A 20,937-nucleotide genomic window follows, 5' to 3' on the forward strand; every position below is an offset into this window, starting at 1 on the left:
TCTCAGACAGCCCAAAATCGCACAGTGAATACAAGGCTTAAGAAGCTTGAGACTTTGTTTCCCACTGAGTAATGCTATCTGCACTCTGTATGTTACTCTGTGACTTCTACATTACTCTGTGTCAGGATTCACAGTTTCACATTTCACAGTGTAACATATAGAGTGCTGCGATTACAGATCTACACATTTTTGTGAGTTTTGACAGTCTGGTCATCCACCCATCACAACATCTGGACCCATGAAATGCAGACATAGCTAGCTACCTGCTAGCTGGCTTAAACTATTTATACATGGCTTTTGGCTATGCATTTTGGCTACTCTGTTACCAGTTTTCATGCTCTCTTGCTCTCAGCATGTGGTTGTTATGGCTGGCTCAAATACCAAACATAATAATGGACACAACACCAGTAGGAATTTACTACATATGAGTTTATAAAGGAAATTAATGAAATGGATGAATAAATGAAGACCAGATACCTAGCACCACAAAGGTGCTTCTGCAGCAAGATAGAGAGAGAGAGAGAGAGCTGAACAAAAAGCTGCTAAACAAACAGCTGAACAAAGACCTGATATAGACTCAGCCCACTAATCAGCACAGGTGCCTGCCAACAGATGATCAACCTAAAGGGATCAACAAGAAACACTAAAATAAAACAGGATGTAACACTCCCCCCCATAAAGATGGTACTTAAATGTGACATTATTTGTACACATGTGACAGGGCATCAGCCACAACATTTTCTTGGCCTTTCTTATGGAGGATGTCCAAGTTGTAGTTTTGAACCATGTTGGCCCAACGCATTAGCCTCTGGTTGCTATTGTACATGTGATGTTGGAAAACCAAAGGGTTATGGTCTGTTTAAACAACAGGCTGCACGGAAGAACTAACATATACTTCAAAGTGCTGTAGAGCCCACAGCAAAGCCAGAGCTTCTTTCTCAGTCGTGCTGTAGTTCTGCTGGGTCTGCAAGAACTTTTTGGAAAAATAGCAGACGGGGTGATCAATGCCTGCTGAGTCTTCCTGAATCAGAACAGCTCCAGCACTTGTACTACTAGCATCGACCTCAAGCTTGAATGGAATAGCAAAGTTGGGGGCAGCAAGAACTGGTGAAATGCACAGGACAGCTTTCACAGCTTGGAAGGCCTGCTCACATCTGGAGTCCCACACCAACTCCCTAACAGGACTGACAAGGTCAGTCAGGAGAGAAACAATAGTAGCAAAGTTAGGACAAAAAGCCCTATAGTAACCTGCTAGTCCTAGGAAACGCCTTAGCTGGCACTTGGTGGTGGGAGCTGGGTACTCAGTAACAGCACTGATCTTAGCTGCAAGACAGCGAACCTGTCCCTGACCTACTTCCTTGCCAAGATAAGTGATGGTGGCTTTTGCAAACTCACACTTACTCAGGTTCAGGTTCAGTGAGGCATTTTCAAAGCGTTGGAAAACAGTCGGGAGAGTATTCATGTGACTCTCCCACTCAGGTGAATACACTACAATGTTGTTTAAATAGGCCGTGCAGTTAGCTTCACCAGACAACACTGTCCACATGAGTCACTGAAAGGTGGCAGGGGCGTTACACATGCCAAATGCCATTACAGTGTACTGGAGGAAGTTGTCAGGAGTGACAAAAGCAGAGATGTCAGAGGCTCTCTGTGTCAGTGGAACTTGCCAGTAACTTTTAAGCAAATCTAACTTTGTCACATAACAAGCTGTTCCTACCCTATCAATGCAGTCCTCAACACGGGGAAGAGGGAAAGAGTCATGTTTGGTTACACTGTTAACTGTCCAATAGTCTGTGCAGAACCTAGGAGTCAAGTCAAACTTTGGAACCAGTAAACAGGGTGAACTCCAAGAACTGGTGCTGGGAACTGCAAGACCATTGATTAACAAGTACTCAGCCTCTTTCTGCATTAATTCATGAGTTCACATGATAAGGATGCTGCTTGATTGGAGCACTATGACCTATGTCAATATCATGCTGCAATATATTTGTGCAAGTGCGTACATCTGAGAACAAAGCAAGATGACCACGTATCAGCTGAAGAACATCCTCCCTTTGAGAGTCAGAAAGATAGGACACATGAGTCTAGATTTGTACCCAGAGCAGGCGCATTGTCCTTGGTCAAACCATCATCAGCAGGGCAAGTGGAAACAACTGAAACTGCAGCAACACAACTCACTTCATTTGAGGGGCTTTGTCTCTCTTGGGACCAGGCAGCATATAACTTCAACATATCGATATGGCACACACGAGACTTATGCTTTCTGTCTGGAGTATAAATCAAATAATCCATGTCACTCAGCTTCTTCTCAACAACATTAAGCCCAACAAACCTGGCATGTGACACTGACCTAGGTATTGGCAGAAGAGCCAGCACTGAGTCTCCAGGTTGGAAAGAGTGCTGCACAGCTTTTGTGTCAAATTGCCGTTTCATTTTAGACTGAGATTTTGCCATGGCCTGCTTGGCTACTTTGCTTGGCTTTGTGATGGAGACACTCTTGAAAGGAACTCACATAGTCAAGCACATTGACATTAGGTGGAGTATCTGCCAGTAGCTGCTCTCGCAGCAGTTTCAAGGGGCTTCTGACTGTGTGGCCAAACACCAACTTGGCAAGGCTGAACCCCAGTGACCCTTGTAGTTTCACACACTGCAAACAACAGGAAGGGTATGCCTTTGTCCCACTCTGGACCATGTTCAAGGCAGTAAGTGCGTAGCATGTGCTCTGGTGGAATCTCTCTGGGGCTCCTTGGCTCTCAGGATGGTAAGCACTGGAAACCTCATGCTTCACAGCCATAACCTCTAGCACCTGATTGAATACCTTGGACATGAAGTTTCTTCCTTGATCTGTTTGGATGACTTTCTGCAAGCCAAAAGTAGTACAGAATTTCACAAGCTCTTTGACTACTGCTTCAGCCTTAAGAGTGCGCAGAGATGTTGCCTAAGGGTAGCGAGTGGTGGCACACATGATGGTCAAAAGGTATTGATGACCAGATTTTGACTTCGGAAGGAGGCCTACGGAGTCTATGACAAGTCTCTCAAATGTTCTTCCATTACAGGAATAGGCTGTAAGGGTGCTGAGGGAATCACCTGGTTAAGTTTCCCTGCTGGCTGACATACATGGCAGGTAAGACAATACTCAGCCACAGCAGCCTTTAATCCAGGCCAAAAGTAGTGTCTTAGTATTTGATGGTAGGTCTTTCTAATCCCCAAGTGACCAGACATAGCATTATTGTGACCTAAGCTCAGTATCTGTGAGTGGTACACAGAGGGAACCACAACTTGGTACGTGACGCTCCAGTAAGACCCATCAGGAAAAGCAGTCCACTTATGCATGAGCACATCACCGTCCACATAAAAACCAACAGGGACAGATAGCAGTTCTTCCCTCAGCTTAACAGCTACAAAGCTGTTGGCCAATGAAGGATCTGCCCTCTGTGATGCCACTAGCTCTGCTCTACCTAGCTGTAATGGGGTTTCAGCAGGAACACCGGGGTTACACAATGTCAAATCAACTTTAGGGGCAACAGATAAGTTATCTTTGCCACTTTCACATTCAGGCTTAACTGCACAAGCAGCAACCAGCTCTGCCTCATCTGTATTTGGACGATCAACAATAAAGGTGTCAGAAAGGTTGAGTCAGCTTTTCGAACCTGAGCACGAGTCACAACACAAGCAGGAAAAACAGGTGTCTCAGGTGTTGGATCACTGTGGTCAGACTGTTAAGAAGGCACAGGGCTGTTTGTCACAACTGGTGGAGGAAACACCTTTTTCCCAGCAAGGTCATTGCCTAAAATGAGGACCCCCTCAACCAGAATGTAGGGACGCAAACCCACTGGAACAAGTCCTATAACCAAACCACACTTCAAATACACAGTATGCAAGGGCATACATCACCACCAAGGAAAGTCTCCTCGGACATGGGTAACACTTCTTGCAAGAGTATAGACTTGGATGCACCAGTGTCCCGCAGGATATGAATGGGTATGGCACAGTCAGACTCAGACATCGCTACAAAGCTGTCAATGATAAATGGTTCAAAGCCTGATGGTTCAGAACTATCTGAGCAGCATGGCTCTTGCTCAGGGTCAGCATCAGGGAGCTGGCAGAGCACAGAACCAAGTAAGGCCACAGGTTTAGGTTTCTGCTTCTTACTTAAAACAGGGCAGTCAGCTACAATGTGACCCGGCCTCTTGCAGTAGAAACAAGCCCTATCTAAATTTCCATTTCTAGAACTAGAGGCTTTACTACCAGAAGCATAAGGAGTAGAACTACCACCAGGAACTTTGTTGGAAAAGTGAGAACGCCAAGGGAGTGTATGGGTTTTAGTCTCAGGCTGGAACTGGTCAGTAAATGTAACTTTATGGGCCAAAACATACTCATCAGCAAGTACAGCAGCATCCTCTACAGTTCTTGCTCTCTACTCACTTAAATAAGTGGAAACCACCTCTAGATCACAATTTTTTAGCTCTTCCAGCAGAATCAACTGTTGCAACTGCTCTCTTGTCTCCCCTTTTTGTGAAGTGCACTAGCAATCAGACAAAATTTCTTTTTCTCGGGCAAATTCCACATAGGTGTGCTTTTCATCTTTGGATTAGCTACAAAAGCACTGTCTATAAGCCTTTAGTACTAGCTCATAGGTACACAAAATAGCAGCTTTAACAGCATCATAGTCAGTGCTTTCATCCAAAGTTAGTGCAGAGTACACCTCCTGAGCTTTACCTGCAAGAGCAATGTCCAGTTGTGCTTTGGCCACTCCAAAGTGGTTGCCAACCGCTCAACGTGTGAAAAATACTTTTCAACATCTTTCTCATTGAAAGGAGGGACCAAATTTATGTTTTTACCCACATCAAATTTAGAGCTTGCTATAGGCAACAGATGTATTAGTAGCTCTACTTCCTGCCTGAGCTTTTAACTCTATCTCTTTGAGTTCCCTCTCATGTGTAAGTCAGTTTTTCACGTTCCAGCTCATGCTGCCTTGACTGCTCTCTTGTCTTTGCCTCAATCTCTAGTTCCAGTCTCCAAAACTGCAGCTTTAGCTCTAGCTCCCTCAAGCCTGAAGTTTTGTCTTCAGTAACTTCTTGCTTCTTCTGCCACAACTCACTCTGCTCCTCCTGGTCTCCCTCAGAGGATGCATCAGTCTGCTCATTGGGCAACTCAAATTTTTTCTGTTCAACCAAACCATTTATGATTTTTGTACACAATTCATCTTTTCTTAAATTGCCCTCAACACCAATACCATAATGGTCTGCTACAGAGCGAATATCTTTCTTTGTGCAACCTAAGAGTTGCTGAGTGTCAGGATCTTTAACAAACCTGTCCAACTCAAATGCCATAATGGCAACAAAAAAGTGAATACTACTCTATGAGTGACCAGATAGTAGCATACACACTGAAGTTAAATACACTAGCCTGCTAAACCACACAATGTCAGTTAGTATTATCAGCAATATTTCATCCACTACAAATAAACCACAAATGTCTCCGTTGAGACTCCAAAAGGGGTTACAAAAGCTGTATTAATGGTGGCTATAAGCCACAAGCAAATCACAGTTCACAAGCACAAATAAGCATTCAGGAAATTGTCACCTAAACTAAAGTACCCTCAGTACAAAATACCCCTTGAAGTACCACACAATGTGCATACTGCAAAAGCGTTACACAGACAAAACTCACACAAGCAAAAGTGAGCATGATCCAGAATGGCTTCTAAATTACTAGCCTCACAAAAAGTATAAGGGTTACACAAGTGACAGCTTTACTATGAATGCTCAACACAAAGCCCCAAATCCTCACTACAACTCACTCACACACAAGCAAGCCTCACACAGGTCATCATAGGCAGCCGTATACTACTCTTAACACAGGATTGTGACATGTCTAACCTCCTGCTCTAGAACTAACCCAGCTCCCTAACTCAAGGTTACTACCTTACTTTATCTGTTTATCTTCAGTGATGCACCTGGGCACGCCATGGGCCACCCCAAGGCTATCACACAAAAATAAAAAAATGGTGCTGCTCTCTCCAGCACCCGGCTTACTCAACTGGGCAAGTTCAGTAAACTACCTCATGTGGCTGCACATAGACGACCTCACTAACTAACCAGAAACTAAAGGACTAGGTTTGTATCCTGCTCAAGCTTCTGGCGGCGCTGCTCTGCTGGTGACCCGGACTTGTGCTGCTGGTGCCATTTTTATGTCTTTTTAAGTGTTTTTAATTGTCTGATCGTCTTATTTTTACTGGTCTGTGTCATGTGACTGAAACAAATTCATGTTGGATTGATCTCCATGGCGACTTATGCACATAGATTACTCTTGGCACTGACTGTTTGGGAACTGTCGGCGACTTATCAAACAGCTCAGACACGCAAGGAGACGAAGCTGTCAGTGTGTTACTCCAAACGCACTAATTTCCCTCCGTCCTATGGGAGCGATTCCACTGGCTGATCTGCCCGATGATCTGAAAATACAACCGACCAGATACAGACAACGACAGAGAGGCAGAAGAGGCGGAATATGGCAGTGTCTCTGGAGAAGAGGGAACAGACCCCTGCTGTTACTCAGCAACGTCAGATCGCTGAGGAGCAAAATGGAGGAGCTCCGTGCGAACAGCATAGTCTGCTTTGAGTACAGGGAATCGAGCGTGGTTCACAGAAATGTGGCTCCATCAAGACATTCCAGACTCCCTCGTTCAGCTGGAGGGGTTCTCTCTCATCCGAGCAGACAGAACAGAGCTGTCAGGGGAGAACCAGGGGGGCGGGGTCTGTCTGTGAGAGAGACTGTATGCACAGCTGACGTAGAGCTGCTGTGCCTGTCTCTGAGACCCCACTACTTACTGAGGGAGTTTGGAAATGTTTTAATATGTGCTGTGTAGAAACACTCAAAGGATCCTTCCTTTGCACAGACTGGGACACATTCTCTGATTTGGAGATTGATGAGGCCACTGAAGCAATAACAGACTACATACATTTCTGTGCAGACAATGTGGTTACCAAAAAGGACATTATTGTGTATCTCAACAATAAACCCTACATAACCAAGAGTGTAAGGATTATATTAACAGGAAAAGCTAGCTTTTAAAAATAATGACATAGCAGGACTGAAAATGGTGCAAAGAGAACTCAACCAGAGGCTGAGGGAAGCCAGAAAGCATCACAGGGACACCATAGAGCAGACTTTTATGTCAATGGATTCAAAAAAGCTGTAGGACTCTATGAAAGCTATTACAAATATGAACACCACCAAGAAACGCCTCAGTACTGATGATGATCTGGGGAAGGCAAATGAACTAAATGACTTTTTTCTCAGGTTTGAAAACCATGACTTCACTGTGCAATCTAATAATGTCATGGGAACTATCTTAACTGATGTTAGCAGTAGGATTATAATTGATCCAGTCAAGATTCAGTCTATTTTCAAACATGTGTGCACTAAAAAATCCACTGGCCTGGATGGCATTTCTGCACTGCTCTTAAAGGCATGTGCAGAAGAGCTCACTCCAGCTTGGTGCCCCATCTTCCAGCGGTCTGTGGACTCACACACTGTTCCTGCTCTGTGGACCATAGTTCCTGTAGCTAAAAAACCATGTCCAGGTGATAATAATGATTTTCAGACCTGTGGCCCTGACTTCGATTATAATGAAAAGTTTTGAGAAATACATGTTATCCATGCTTAAGGCAGAGGTCAACTTGGCACTTGATCCATATCAGTTTGCTTATAGGCAGGGGAGAAGTACTGATGATGTCATCAACAGCATCACCCACTTCCACTGTCAAGCACTTGGAATGCCCAAAAGCATATGCACGGATTTTATTTATTGATTTTAGCTCGGCTTTTAACACACTGCAACTCCATCTGCTCATCTCTAAACTGAGGCAGATGAGCGTTTACCCTTTTTTAATCAAGTGGTATTTTTCCTTTTCAACTAATCAAAGACAGTAGGTGAGAGTCAATAACACCCTCTCAGAATGCAAATCAATCAGCACAGGTGCTCCACAGGGTTGTGTGAGCTCCCCCGTCCTTTTTACACTCTGTACTAATGACTGTACAAACAGCCACCTAACCTATTTTTCTGAAATTGAAAACTTGGCAATGGTGTGATGCTCACCACCTCACTCTGAATGTCAATAAAACTAAAGAGTTGGTCTTAGATCCAAGATCAGTAGGGGACCATAGTCCTGTTGTCATACACGACTCACCCATTGAGCAGGTCAGCTCATATAAATATCTTGGAGTTCACTTAGATGACACTTTTAGTTGGTCTGTGCATGTTGAAAGCTTGTGTTCTCGTCTACAGCGGAGATTGTATTTTCTATGCAGACTAAGAGTATATGGGGTGGACAAAAGCATCATGTTTTTATTCTACCAGGCAGTGCTAGAGAGTTTAGTCAGATATGGGATGTCATTCTGGTATGGCAACCTCACGGCAAAACTAAAAACTAAACTTGCTTGTCTGGTACACACGGCCATGAAGGTAATTAGAAAAAGTGACTACCAGACCCTGCAGTCCATTTACCAACAAATTGTTTTTAGGCAAGCCCAGACCCCTCTCACATCCTTCATTCAGAGTATGACCTCCTACCCTCAGGCAGACAATACAGAGTCCCTCACTGCAAACTCAACTGTTTTAAGAATTCATTTGTTCCAACCTCCATTACCTTTCTTAACAATGCTGCTTGAGGCCGAAGTTTGTGCCATAATTTTTGGTAAATGGTAAATGATTGTACTTGTATAGCACCTTCCTAGTCTTCCAACCACTCAAAGCACTTTTACACTATGTGTCACATTCACCCATTCACATACACATTCATACGCTGAATGGGTACAGGGTACAGGTCCCAACCTACCTATCAGGGGGAACTAACCATTCACACACATTCATACACTGATGGCACAGCCATCAGGAGCAATTTGTGCAATCTGAGTTCATTATCTTGCCCAAGGACACATGCAATCTGGAGGAGCTGGGAATCAAACCCCCAGTCTTCCGATTAGTGGATGACCCGCTCTACCTCCTGAGCCACAGCCACTATTGTAGCTGGGAAATTACTGGTTATTGGTGAAAATAAATATACTAAAGATCAACCCCACATCATCTATTTATTTTGCTTGTAAACCCAAATATGAGGCTATATATATATATTTTAGCAAAGCCTAATTTCTATTTTCTTTAATTACACACAATCTTTCCAGATACCCTCCTGGTAACTGCAGAACTACCCCTGAGCTATCCCTGTGGATCTATCCATTATGATGATGTTACATTACAGGTGTCATGGGAAACACCCACTTAGTGGCTCCAGCTTTGACACTATTTTTACAAATATGTATGTCCAAAATCAACTTTATCTTCTTTTGAAAAATGGAAACATATACACAATGGCTATAATACCACTATAGTTCAGATCTCCTTACAAATAAATTGAGGAATTTAAATGATGTTAACAATGGAATTCTATGTAATAAAAAGCAACCTATTGTCACAAATTTATAAATAAGTCTCCATCATATGACAAGCTCAGGTTACCTAAAGGAGAACATATACAACAGGGTAAATTTTCTGTACCACCTACTGAAATTGCAAAGCAAAAGCAACTTAGCGCCTTTTGAATGAACTTGCAAGTTTCAGTTATAATTACAGTAACAGCAAAGTTGAAGTTATTTCGCAGAGGAGCAAAAGGAAGTGAACCCCCCCCCCCTCAGGGTCATGATGAAGGTCACAGACCATTTCAGTTCAAATCATAAACATTCAACACAGGTCTCACTTAATTTCCTGTTTCAGTGTTTGCCAACATCAATAGCTGACAGGACATAAACTTGGATCCAAGCTGTTACCTAGCAACCAGCCCCTGAAACAGTCATATCCTGTCTCTGAGGGAAAAATCCAATCCCCTGTAGTTACAGGAGGCTGCTGAGGCATGTGTTGGATTTGCTCCTCTCACCTAATGACACTGAGTCAACATGCTTGGTAACAAGCTTCTTGGAGAAAGCTGCCCTCCTCAGTCCTGAATGAAATAAATTGGTTTGTAAAGCAGACCGGCAGTAATCTGGAGCTACATTCCTTGCAGCTGACTCATTGATTAACCCTGGCACTCAGGGGAAATCACCAACACATTCAAATGAGATACTGTAGCTTCTATATCTGCCCCCTACCCCATCCTCATCCCACTCTGAACCTTTGGGACCTGTCCTCTACTTTTAGCACCACATGGCTCGGACAGATATTTAATCTTTTCACCAGATCTCAGGAAAAAGCTTGAGAAATTTTCTGCTTGACGCAGGCTTTTTTCTTTTTTTTCTTTTTGCCTCTCAGACATGGCAGCCTGCAGTGCTGGATTGCGATCAGCAGGAGATCTATCAGAGCATGTTCAGTGGGATGTGCAGCTGGCCTGGCAGAGAGGTGGAGTGGTGTAGAGGTCTGTGATCGATGAGTGCTCCAGCCAGCACTTCTTTCATTTGGCCAACTGCTCTCAATATGGCTTTCTCACACGGACAAACTAAAATCGTCCAGCCATCCATCTGCTCCTGTTTGTGCAATGATAGAAGGTGCATCATCTCGCCTTTGTCTCGGAGCCAAATCTGTTTTGTTTGAACCGCAGTTGTCTTGGTTACTGTTGTCATGCCAACCTCAACAACACCTCCCCTCCCCCCACACCACCACCACCACCACCACCACTCCAGGCTTTTGAAGTGAGGATCCAATGCAATGCAGAGCAGCTCAAACCAATCAGAGAGATGCTTTTAAAAAACACCAGCCTGTCACAGCGCGATTAACTGTGTATATATTCTGTGTGTGTGTGTGTGCGCACGTGTGTGCATGTGTGGGTGTGTGTTGGTATGCAGTGTGTAGTAAAGCTCAGGTGGGAATAGGCAGATAGAGGGAATGACACAGAAGTTATGATCCAGCAAAAGTGCAGCATAAAAACCTGAAACCATATCTTAGCAATTAAAAAATGAATGACAATAATGACATCTCTGCTCACAGAGTTTCAATATATCTCCCTCTCATACATGTTTAGAGAGATCTGTTCTTCTGAGCATGAAAAGATTAAAAAAAAACTGAAAATGTGTTTGGTGAGGAGTTCAAAGCTATTAATACAGTTTATACATCTATTTCACAAATTGGAGGTGAAGAGTAACAACCCACACACTGTATACATTGTGTCCCTGTTGGTTGGATTCGGCCTGTGACAGCTGCTCCACTTTCTTTGTTATACAGTATGTTGTCATGAGTCATGTGTCATGTTGCTTTGAAAGCTCACATATCAGAGTACTGATTGCAGGGCTTCTGTAATGCTGACAAATAATGAGAATTGACTTTAACCTCTGACTCACATCTCCCATTTGTATAGTGATTCAGATAGGTCTGGTGGGCTCACTAGCTAGGTTTATATCCAAATGTAGCGCAAATTTTTTAACTTTCTAGAATATTGGTGAAAGAAAAATCTAATGAATATCAGGGGTTAATTCATCAAGATAAACAGTTGGTGGTGCTAATTTGCCAGTCGGTTCAATCAAACCATTACAGAGGAAGGGGGCATAACAGGATGATGTAAAACGGCGGCAGTCTATGCTCAAACAGAAAACCATGTGGAAATTGTGATGAAAATATGAAATTTGTGTTTGTTTCATGTATTAATTTGACGAATGTTACAGTCACCTCATCGCACCTCATCAGATCTGATGTTTTCTTCTCTTCAGTGGAAACTTCAGTAACGTTTAAGTCACATGCTTCACGTACGTCATTATTTATTCACTAAGTCTTCTTCGTCACATTTTACTTTTATTGATACACCAACTTTTCTGCTTCAGCCAAACTTAAAATCTCTTTTGCAATATTTTGAGATTTTTTTAAAAAAAAAATTGCCATTTCACTCAGGGTTCTTTTTACACACAAATTGAAACTACAAATAAAAAAGTGGATGAAAATGCACTTACTTACAGCTGCTTCAACTGTGTGGAGAAATAATCCGCCAATCAGAAATTTGTAGGTGTGATTACAAATAGGAATGTCATCATCCTAAAAAGCTAACTGGCTACCTAGCTACTGTACAGCCATGAAAATGTATTCCTGGGGCCAGAGTGGGGAACATTGAATCAAATTTAGAACTGATGGCTAAGGATAAGCGTAAATATGGTACAATTGTTATTCATGTCAACGGGAATGACTCCCGATTACGGCAATCGGAGGTCACTAAAATTAATGTCAAGTCGGTGTGTACATATGCAAAGATGATAGGTAAAAATTACCAAATAGACTGAGGTTGGTTGAAGTCAAGCGTCTCTTTAATTCAAACCAAACATATGTTGTAGACACGGAGAGTACGCAGAGTCTCCGTGGAGAATTCTGACAAGACAAAGGAAAGACACTAGTATATATTGACGGCCTTGATGCCCTGGGAGGCACCTCTAGTTGTTTACAGATTCCTTCTAACAGCCCCAGACAAAACTTTACAGAGCTCTCACTTTCCCATGATGACCATGATGTCCATATGTCTATTATAGTGTTCCCCTCAAGGCCCTGCCGTCAAATACATACATACATATGACCATATCTACTTAACTAATACATGAATTTTTCTATCATTTCCCCCCTGTTTATACTTTGTAAAACAAATGAATAAAATCAAAAACATAGAAAAATGTATAGTGAAAACTAAATGTGTAATTGATTAGGATATTCGTAATACAGGATACAATCAAATCAACATCAAATCATCATGAATGAACATAGTTTTTTTTTTTAAATGATTACATGGATACATGATAAAAGATAACAGTCCTTGTAAAATCAATCAACATCAACTATGCCTAAGCCAGTAATTAATTACTAATGATTAATAGTGATTAATAATGATTAATAGTGATTAATAATTTTGACAATTTCGATTATACCATCATAATTGATAAAAAATGATCAAAATACATCACAGCTGTAAGTTACAACGTTTCCATCAGAATCATCAGTCAATATCAATATATCAGTCAATATATGTCAGACTCCATAGTCTTCTCTGGGCCCCTGCCAAATCTGACCAGTAGTGACATGTATAGCTGCATGTCATCATTCAACCACTGACTGTCAAAGTGGTGTCCAGCAAACGATGTGGGCTTCATAGACAGGCAGACTTTCTGGGGAAGACCTGGTCTGATTAGGAGAGACGGCATACATCCCACTTTGGATGGAGCTGCTCTGATATCTAGAAATGTGGCTGAGTTTATTAACAGAGACAAAGAGGATGTAGAGCACGCACATCCAAAAAAACTTTCACAGGTGCTTGATCAAAAATCACACTAAAAGCAACGATCAGAAAAAAGATCCACACACTGTACTAGTAGCTCCCAGCAATTTTAATTGAGCAACAGTTCGATCTACCAAAGATCTTCATCAGGCATTGTCAAATCACCATCACAGAGCAAGACCGGAGTTTATTACCAGACCAAAACCATGACAACCCAGAGCTGAGACGTGGAGGCAGAGCTGCAGTCCTACAAGCTTCTCTGTGCTTCCATCAGAGCAGTTACCCACCCAAAACCAAATAGAGACTGCTTCTGTTCCCTGACCACTTAAATCAGTTAAATCTAAAATAAACAAAAGAGGAGTCATTCATAAAAATCTTTTTTTTTTTTTTAATTTAGTGAGATGAGACAAAACAGATGGTACAAGACATAATAAGACAGAATGTAATCCAACGGAAGACATGACAGGATTTGCATGAGAAGACAAATATGCATTGAGGACTTATAGTGGTAACAGCAGAAAAGAAAAATTCAGATGTTAGTACTTATGATATGAAATGTGTGTGTTAGGGCAGGTGTAGGGCAGTCTGATTTCTGTGTGTGTAGGTGTGAGTGTGTATGTAAGTGTAGAAGAGCAACTGGGGCCAGTGGTTAAAAAAATGATAACAAATAAATAAATAAAAATAAATAAAAAGGGAGAGGAATGGAGAAAATTTGAATTAAAAAAGAATAAATAAGTTGAAGTATCTAGGTAGGGGAGGCTGGTGATGTCTTCATTCACTGGCGCCCCAGCCCGCCGCCCCCAGAGGCGAAGCAAGGAAGGAGTGAGGAAGAGCAGGGGGGAGGAAAAAAGGGAAGAGAGGGGAAAAAATGGAGAGGGGGGAATAAATAGGGAAATTGAGAAAAGATATCCCAGGTACAGCCAATTCATAATATTTTCTTTGTGTTTAATGTTTTGACTTTGCTTTTTTCCCTCCTCCCCTTTCTTTTTAATCCTCTTTTTCTTCTGAATTTGAGTTTGGATTTTTGCTTATTTCTGCATGGGGTTGGGTTATTCCCTTCCTTAGCAACCTCCAGACCCTGGGGAGGAAGCTGGCTGTTGGAGGGCGCACCACGTCGCCCACCCACCCATCCTGAACAGCCCCCAGAACCAATGGGAGAGAGCCTGTTCTTGTGGGAAGAGAGATTCTTCCCATCCTTCCCCACCTCCCATCCCATTCCCACTCCCACCCCACCCCACACCACCCCAGAGGACAGGAGACCAGGGCACCCCAGCCAGGAAGGCATGGCTGATCAGACGAGTGGAGGAGAGGGGCAAATTGAGGTGGAGCTGGTGTGCCTTTTTTATTTTAGTATGATTTATTTGTGTGTGTTCCGCAGGGTGTTTATATCTGTAATAGTGATAATGGGAGAAAGTTGTGATGTCATGCATTAATGCCTTTTATCTCATGTCATGAGGAATATGTTAGCCTAAATGAATCCCCTCCCCTCAGTCACATTAATACTCATATTCCTTGAGACACTGGCCGAGGAGGTGGAGTTGCAGCCATTTTCAACTAAAGCCTAATTATCAACCCTAGACCTAATCTTAATTATAACTCATTCAAAAGCCTTTTTCTCAGTCTCTCTCAACGAACCTGGAAAACTTTACAGCCAGTTCTGTTTGTTATAGTGTACCGTCCTCCTGGCCCATACTCTGAATTGTTATCAGAATTGGTCTAAGACTCAGCATTAATAGAAGAGAATAAAAACAGCCCAAGGTTCCTTTTCACCACTTTGGCCAGGCTGACAAAGAGTCATAACTCTATTGATCCATGTATTCCTATAGCTCTCAGTAGTAATGACTTTATGAGCTTCTTTAATGATAAAATTCTTACTATTAGAGACAAAATTAACCACCTCCTGCCCTCAACAGGCACCATTTTCTCCCCAAACACAGGCACCTTAGAAACAGCTGTAAATCCTGACATACATTTGGACTGTTTTTCTCCAGTCGACTTTTCTGAACTAACTTCAATGATTTGTTCAGCTAAACCATCAACCTGTCTCTTAGACCCCATCCCAACTAGATTGCTTAAGGAAGTCTTACCCTTAGTTAGCACTTCTTTACTAGATATGATCAATCTGTCTTTAGTGACAAGCTATGTACCACAGTCATTTAAAGTAGCTGTAATTAAACCTCTTCTTAAAAAGTCTACTCTTGATGATTGAGGCCGACTATAGACCTATATTTAATCTTCCATTTCTCTCTAAGATCTTTGAGAAAGCAGTTGCTAGTCAGTTATGCAACTTTATACATAACAATAGTTTATTTGAGGATTTTCAGTCAGGATTTAGAGTGCATCATAGCACAGAGACAGCACTGGTGAAAGTCACAAATGATCTCCTAACTGCATCAGACAAAGGACTTCTCTCTGGACTTCTCTTGTTAGATCTTAGTGCCGCATTTGACACAATTGACCATCACATCCTATTATAGAGGCTGGAACATTTAATTGGCATTAAAGAAACTGCATTAAGCTGGTTTAAATCCTATTTATCAGATTGATTTCAGTTTGTACACGTTAATGATGAATCCTCCATGCACGCAAAAGTTAGACACAGAGTTCCACAAGGTTCTGTGCTTGGACCAATACTATTCACCTTATATATGCTTCCTGTAGGTAATATATACACTTCATAAATTTTCATTGCTATGCAGATGATACCCAATTATATTTATCAATAAATTCAGATGAAACCTATCAGTTAACTAAACTCCAAGTATGCCTTAAAGACATAAAGACCTGGATGACCTGCAGTCTTAGAAAAAACTGGAGTTATTGTGCTTGGCCCTAAACACCTTAGAAACACATTATCTAATGACATAGCTACTCTAGATGGTATTGCCAAGGCCTCCAGCTCCACCATAAGGAATCTGGGAGTTATCTTTGATCAGGATATGTCCTTTAACTCCCACATAAAACTAATTTCAAGGACTGCCTTTTTTCACTTACGGAATATTGCAAAAATCAGGCACATCCTTTCTAAAAAAAGAAGCAGAAAAAATAGTCCACATATTTGTTACTTCTATTCTGGATTACTGCAATTCCTTATTATCTGGCTGCCCAAACAAGTCTCTAAAGGCTCTCTAGCTGGTCCAGAATGTGGCTGCATGTGTGCTGACAAAAACTAGAAAAAGAGAGTATATTTCTCCCATTTTAGCTTTGCTGCATTGGCTTCCTGTAAAATCCAGAATTGAACTTAAAATACCTCTCCTCACCTACAAAGCTCTTAATGGTCAAGCACCATCATATCTCAAAGAGCTCATAGTACCCTATTATCCTACTAAAACTATCCCAATTGTAGATCCTACAGTCTCCAAAAGTAGAATGGGAGGCAGAGCCTTCAACTATCAGGCTCCTCTCCTGCGGAACCATCTCCCAGATTCGGTCTGGGGGGCAGACACCCTCTCTATGTTTAAGAGTAGGCTTAAAACTTTACTTTTTGATAAAGCTTATATTGAGGGCTGACCAGGCTTGCCTTGTACCAACCCCTACTTATGCTGCTATAGGTCTAGACTGCTGGGGGACTTCCCATGATGCACTGAGCTCCTCTCTAAATTTAACTTCTCATCTAGAGCACTGGCATGGATCTCTGCATATTTATCTAATAGGATACTGTGTGTAAAAGTTGGTGAAACACTGTCCAGTAACATGAAGTGCACAGTGGGTGTTCCACAAGAGTCAGTGTTAGGTCCTCTATTATTTAGTCTATATTTTAATGATCTCCCTCAACAGCGTCATGATGTAGAACTACAAATGTATGCAGATGACGCCATTGTGTACACACATGCAAAAACAGCTGAGTTAGCTGTAACAATTGCATTGGAAAGGATCACACATTTGGCTTGATCAATCATGTCTGAGTCTGAATGTAAACAAGACAAAAGGTATGTTTTCCTCTAAAACCATGGTACAACCTCCTAATGCTGATATTTTCATCAAAAGTGAAATGACAGACATAGTTACTGATTTTAAATATCTGGATCCAACTTTAAGAAACACGTTAAAAAAACAGTTAAAACCATAAAGTACAACTTAGCAAATTTTAGAGATATTAGAAACTTTCTCTCTTTGGATGCAGCCAAGATATTTATGCATGCTATGATTCCTTCCCATGTCTTATTGCATCACATGTTGGGGGCAGGCTAGAGAAACAGCCATAAACGTCTTGAGTCCTTATACAAACAAACTCTAAAAACTCTGGACAAAAAGTCAATGCATTTTCATCACTGTAGGTTACTGGAAAAATACAATTTACTGAGCTTTGAGAATTTTAGATTATTCTCAAGCTTGTGCCCAGTTTATAAAATTTTAAATGGTTTGGCCCCTCCTCCACTATGTGACTTTGTGTACACTCGCTCAGTTAGTTCTATTCGATCCTCCAGAATATCCTCTATACAAGATTGTACCATACCATTTCATCACACTGCATTTGGGCAGTCAGCTTTCTGTGTGAAAGCCACAACTAAGTGGAATGCCCTACCTGATATGAAGAACTGCAGTTCAATCAATACATTCAAGGCCAAATTAAAAGATCTTATTAAAAGACCAATCAGCTCTGTGACCACTGAGTCTAAATTTCATCTATGGTATTCTCATTAGCGCAGGTAGTCTTGCTTTTAATTTGACAAGTTTACATTATTAATTTCTAATTGACATTGTGAGTGTATGTGATGTGCTGTTGTGTGTAGCTTTGTATTTTGTATCTTGTATATTGTATGGTGTGTTCTGTGTGTTTTTTGCTTTGTACTGTTTGTTGTGATGTTGTATGTTTTGATTGTGGGGGACTGCGGATGTAAATTAGCTTTGAGCTAACTCCGATGCAGTGCATCTTTTATGTTAAAAACTGTACACTGTTCCAATAAATAAATACAATCAATCAGTCAAATCTCCTCCTCCTCTCCATATGTATGCATTCATGTACCATTAATGCATGTTACTAACTTGGCTTCTTCCCTGGAGTTTTTTGTGCTTTCTCATCTCACAGGAAACCCTAGGGTTCCAGCTGTGGGCCTTTGCCATGGGAGTGGTGCGGGGACGGTGGCGGTCCTGTTGGTGTCCTTCTCCAGCTATTGCTGCTACTTGTTATTGCTAGTCATATCTCTATTATTATTATCATTATTATTATTATTATTATTATTATTATTATTATTTCATTGGCTACTAATTTGTTAGGACAACTACGAAGAAAAAACTCCCAAACAGAAATCAACTAACATGAGCACAATGTCAGTCTAATTGAATGAAGTGGAACTAAATGGCAATACAGTCTGATTATTGTGCTAAATAACCCTGTGGCAGTGTTTGTAAAGGTTTCTTTTAAAACCCTTTTAATATGTCTCTACATTATTTTTTCAACCCCTCCTCTATCTCCTTGCAACCCTGTTTCCTCAAAATTATGTTCATATGAAACTATTTTACATGAGCAAGATGTAAAGTAGGAAACATGATACCGCTCAGAATACATTATGTATCAGGAAACATTTATAAATAACATGTCAAACTGTTTACTGACAACACTAAATGTTCATATTGAATGTACTGTTCACTGTCAGTGTTGTTTTTTCTACAATATCTGCTCTTGACTACTAAAGCAAGAATAATGTTTTGGTAACCCTTCCTTTTACAGTCCCCTAATTAATAAGTATTTACCCGGTAAATATATGGTAAATTATAGTATATTATTGGGTAATTACCATTGGTAAATAAGTACGTAAATACAAAGAAGTTTAATGCACTATCTAGAAATTAAGATAGTACTCTCTGATAAATAACTTTTTCTTATATAGATATTGTTTGTGGCTACACCACTTTATTAAGGGTTTATTATTATGTTTTATCTTAGAAACAATGGAATTGTTTTTAATTAAAATGAAAACTTACATCAATACTTCCTTGGTAACACCCTCCGCAGGAAAAGTTCTCCTTTAGTATCATGGTACATCTTAAATGCTATTTTTTAAAGACTGTTTTTACTAAGTAAGTAAGCTGAAACTGTACTGTAAAAGGAAGCCTTGTTTGTTTCCATGGTATTACCAGGCTCTTACGTCCACCCACACCTCAGACACTGTTTTATGTTTTTTTTATGTCCTTGCAGCAGCAAATTGCAGGGTTAGTGCAGTCTTTAGCCAATAACAGTGATTGGGTGGGGAGGATGTAACCCAGCTATAATTTTAGTCAGTTTGTGTCATTATATTGTCAATTTCATCCAAAACGTAACACCTTTTAAGTGGTACGACTACTACTTTACAACTGCTTTACAACGGTCAGTTTGTATACGAACATGCTGGTAGGAGGAAAAGCAGGTCAGATGGTTGTAGCTGTGGCAGTTAGCCTGTGAGAGCAAGTTGCTCACTCTATGCACTCACCAGCCTCAAATCACTTGCTTTTGTGATATTCTCCTATTGGGTGAGCATTCATATTTAAGATATATGACACTGTGTCTTATGGTAATGTGTTGCCTGCCTTATGGTAAAGTTTTAACAACCAAATTAATGTTTATTAGCATGCTAACTGCTAATTATGCACCATGCTAGGCAGACTTTGGCAAGAAGTTTGTACAAGTTACCTCTACGTCCAGAGTGTAAACTCACATGTTTTATGCTGTTTTAAGGTAAATTTCAAAGGAATATGTTGCTTTATATGTCACAGTTTCACTCACTTATATTAGGGAGTGATGTGTCTTTTGCATTTAATAGAAGTTACAGTGAGTTATAGTTTATATTGTGTATTAAACCTAGAGCACAATACTGTTTGTTATTGAGCTACAAAAGAAAAAAAAAGCTCAGATGGTTGTAGCTGTGGCAGTCGTGGGGGGTTACGCAAGAATTTGGGTCACAGAAGATGACAGCAAGATTTGAACAGAGACGATGGGTAACAGCATCTACCGGCTCAACACGTGTCTCTAACAATAAGATAACTTGGGGACAGGGCTAAGCTCTGCTATAGAGTTATCTGCTCACCAAATGTGTGCGTGTGTATTTATAGGAGCAGGTATGTGCATTGTTAGCAAATGAGGTAGAAGCACCAAAAAGCGAAATTTCTCAGCAATCGTGAGGAGAATTCGTGCTTGCTTTTATTTATACAGAGACATGGCACGAATTAGTGCAGCCCAGTACTTGTATTTGTATCAGTATTTGTTGAGGCAGCAAAATTATTTGTATTTGTGTTCAAATAAAAGTGGAAAGAGGCTTAAAAATCCTGTTTTTGCTTTTGTTTTTATTGCGCTTTTAATTTTAGAAAATTGAAGTGTTACAATAAGTGTTCATGAATAAACTACCTTACGAAGGAGGTCCCTACACCGGTTCTCAAACTGGAGTCTACTAGGTCATAGACGACTGCGCTGACTACTGAGCTAAAACTTTACTTATCACCTCATTGCAGACAGACCTCTTCCTATTTATACACCCATAACAAAGAGACAGAACAGTGTGTAACGTGTAGGGAAGAACTTCAAAGGCGATTATTGCTTTGCTCTTTTCATTTATTGCCTATTTTTTACAACCTAACTTTGTGGAAAGGAGAAGGGGAACAACAGGTTATGGAGAGTCACTTCGTGTGTGTCAGTAGCTCAGCTTTATCTCTGGGGAACACCCCCAACTCTGGGTGTGATGTCCAAATTAGGAAAGGTGCATCATGTAGCAGGTGGATGTGACTC

At 41.1% G+C, this 20,937-nt stretch overlaps 1 protein-coding gene and 1 long non-coding RNA gene across 2 annotated transcripts in view; both read right to left on the minus strand.

Annotated features, from left to right (window-relative positions):
- The window catches only part of LOC122970467 (gamma-aminobutyric acid type B receptor subunit 1-like), a 158,019-nt gene that overhangs the window by 128,101 nt on the left and 8,981 nt on the right, over positions 1–20,937 (minus strand). The gene's annotated exons all lie outside the window — the stretch shown is intronic.
- LOC122970471 lies at positions 567–20,026 on the minus strand. Its single transcript, XR_006399212.1, has 3 exons — positions 20,017–20,026; positions 4,600–4,606; positions 567–666 (listed from the first exon to the last, which is right to left on the minus strand). It is a non-coding gene; the product is annotated as an uncharacterized LOC122970471 (long non-coding RNA).

Source organism: Thunnus albacares, chromosome 19 (genome assembly GCF_914725855.1).
Source record: "Thunnus albacares chromosome 19, fThuAlb1.1, whole genome shotgun sequence".
NCBI classification, from domain to species: Eukaryota; Metazoa; Chordata; class Actinopteri; order Scombriformes; family Scombridae; genus Thunnus; species Thunnus albacares.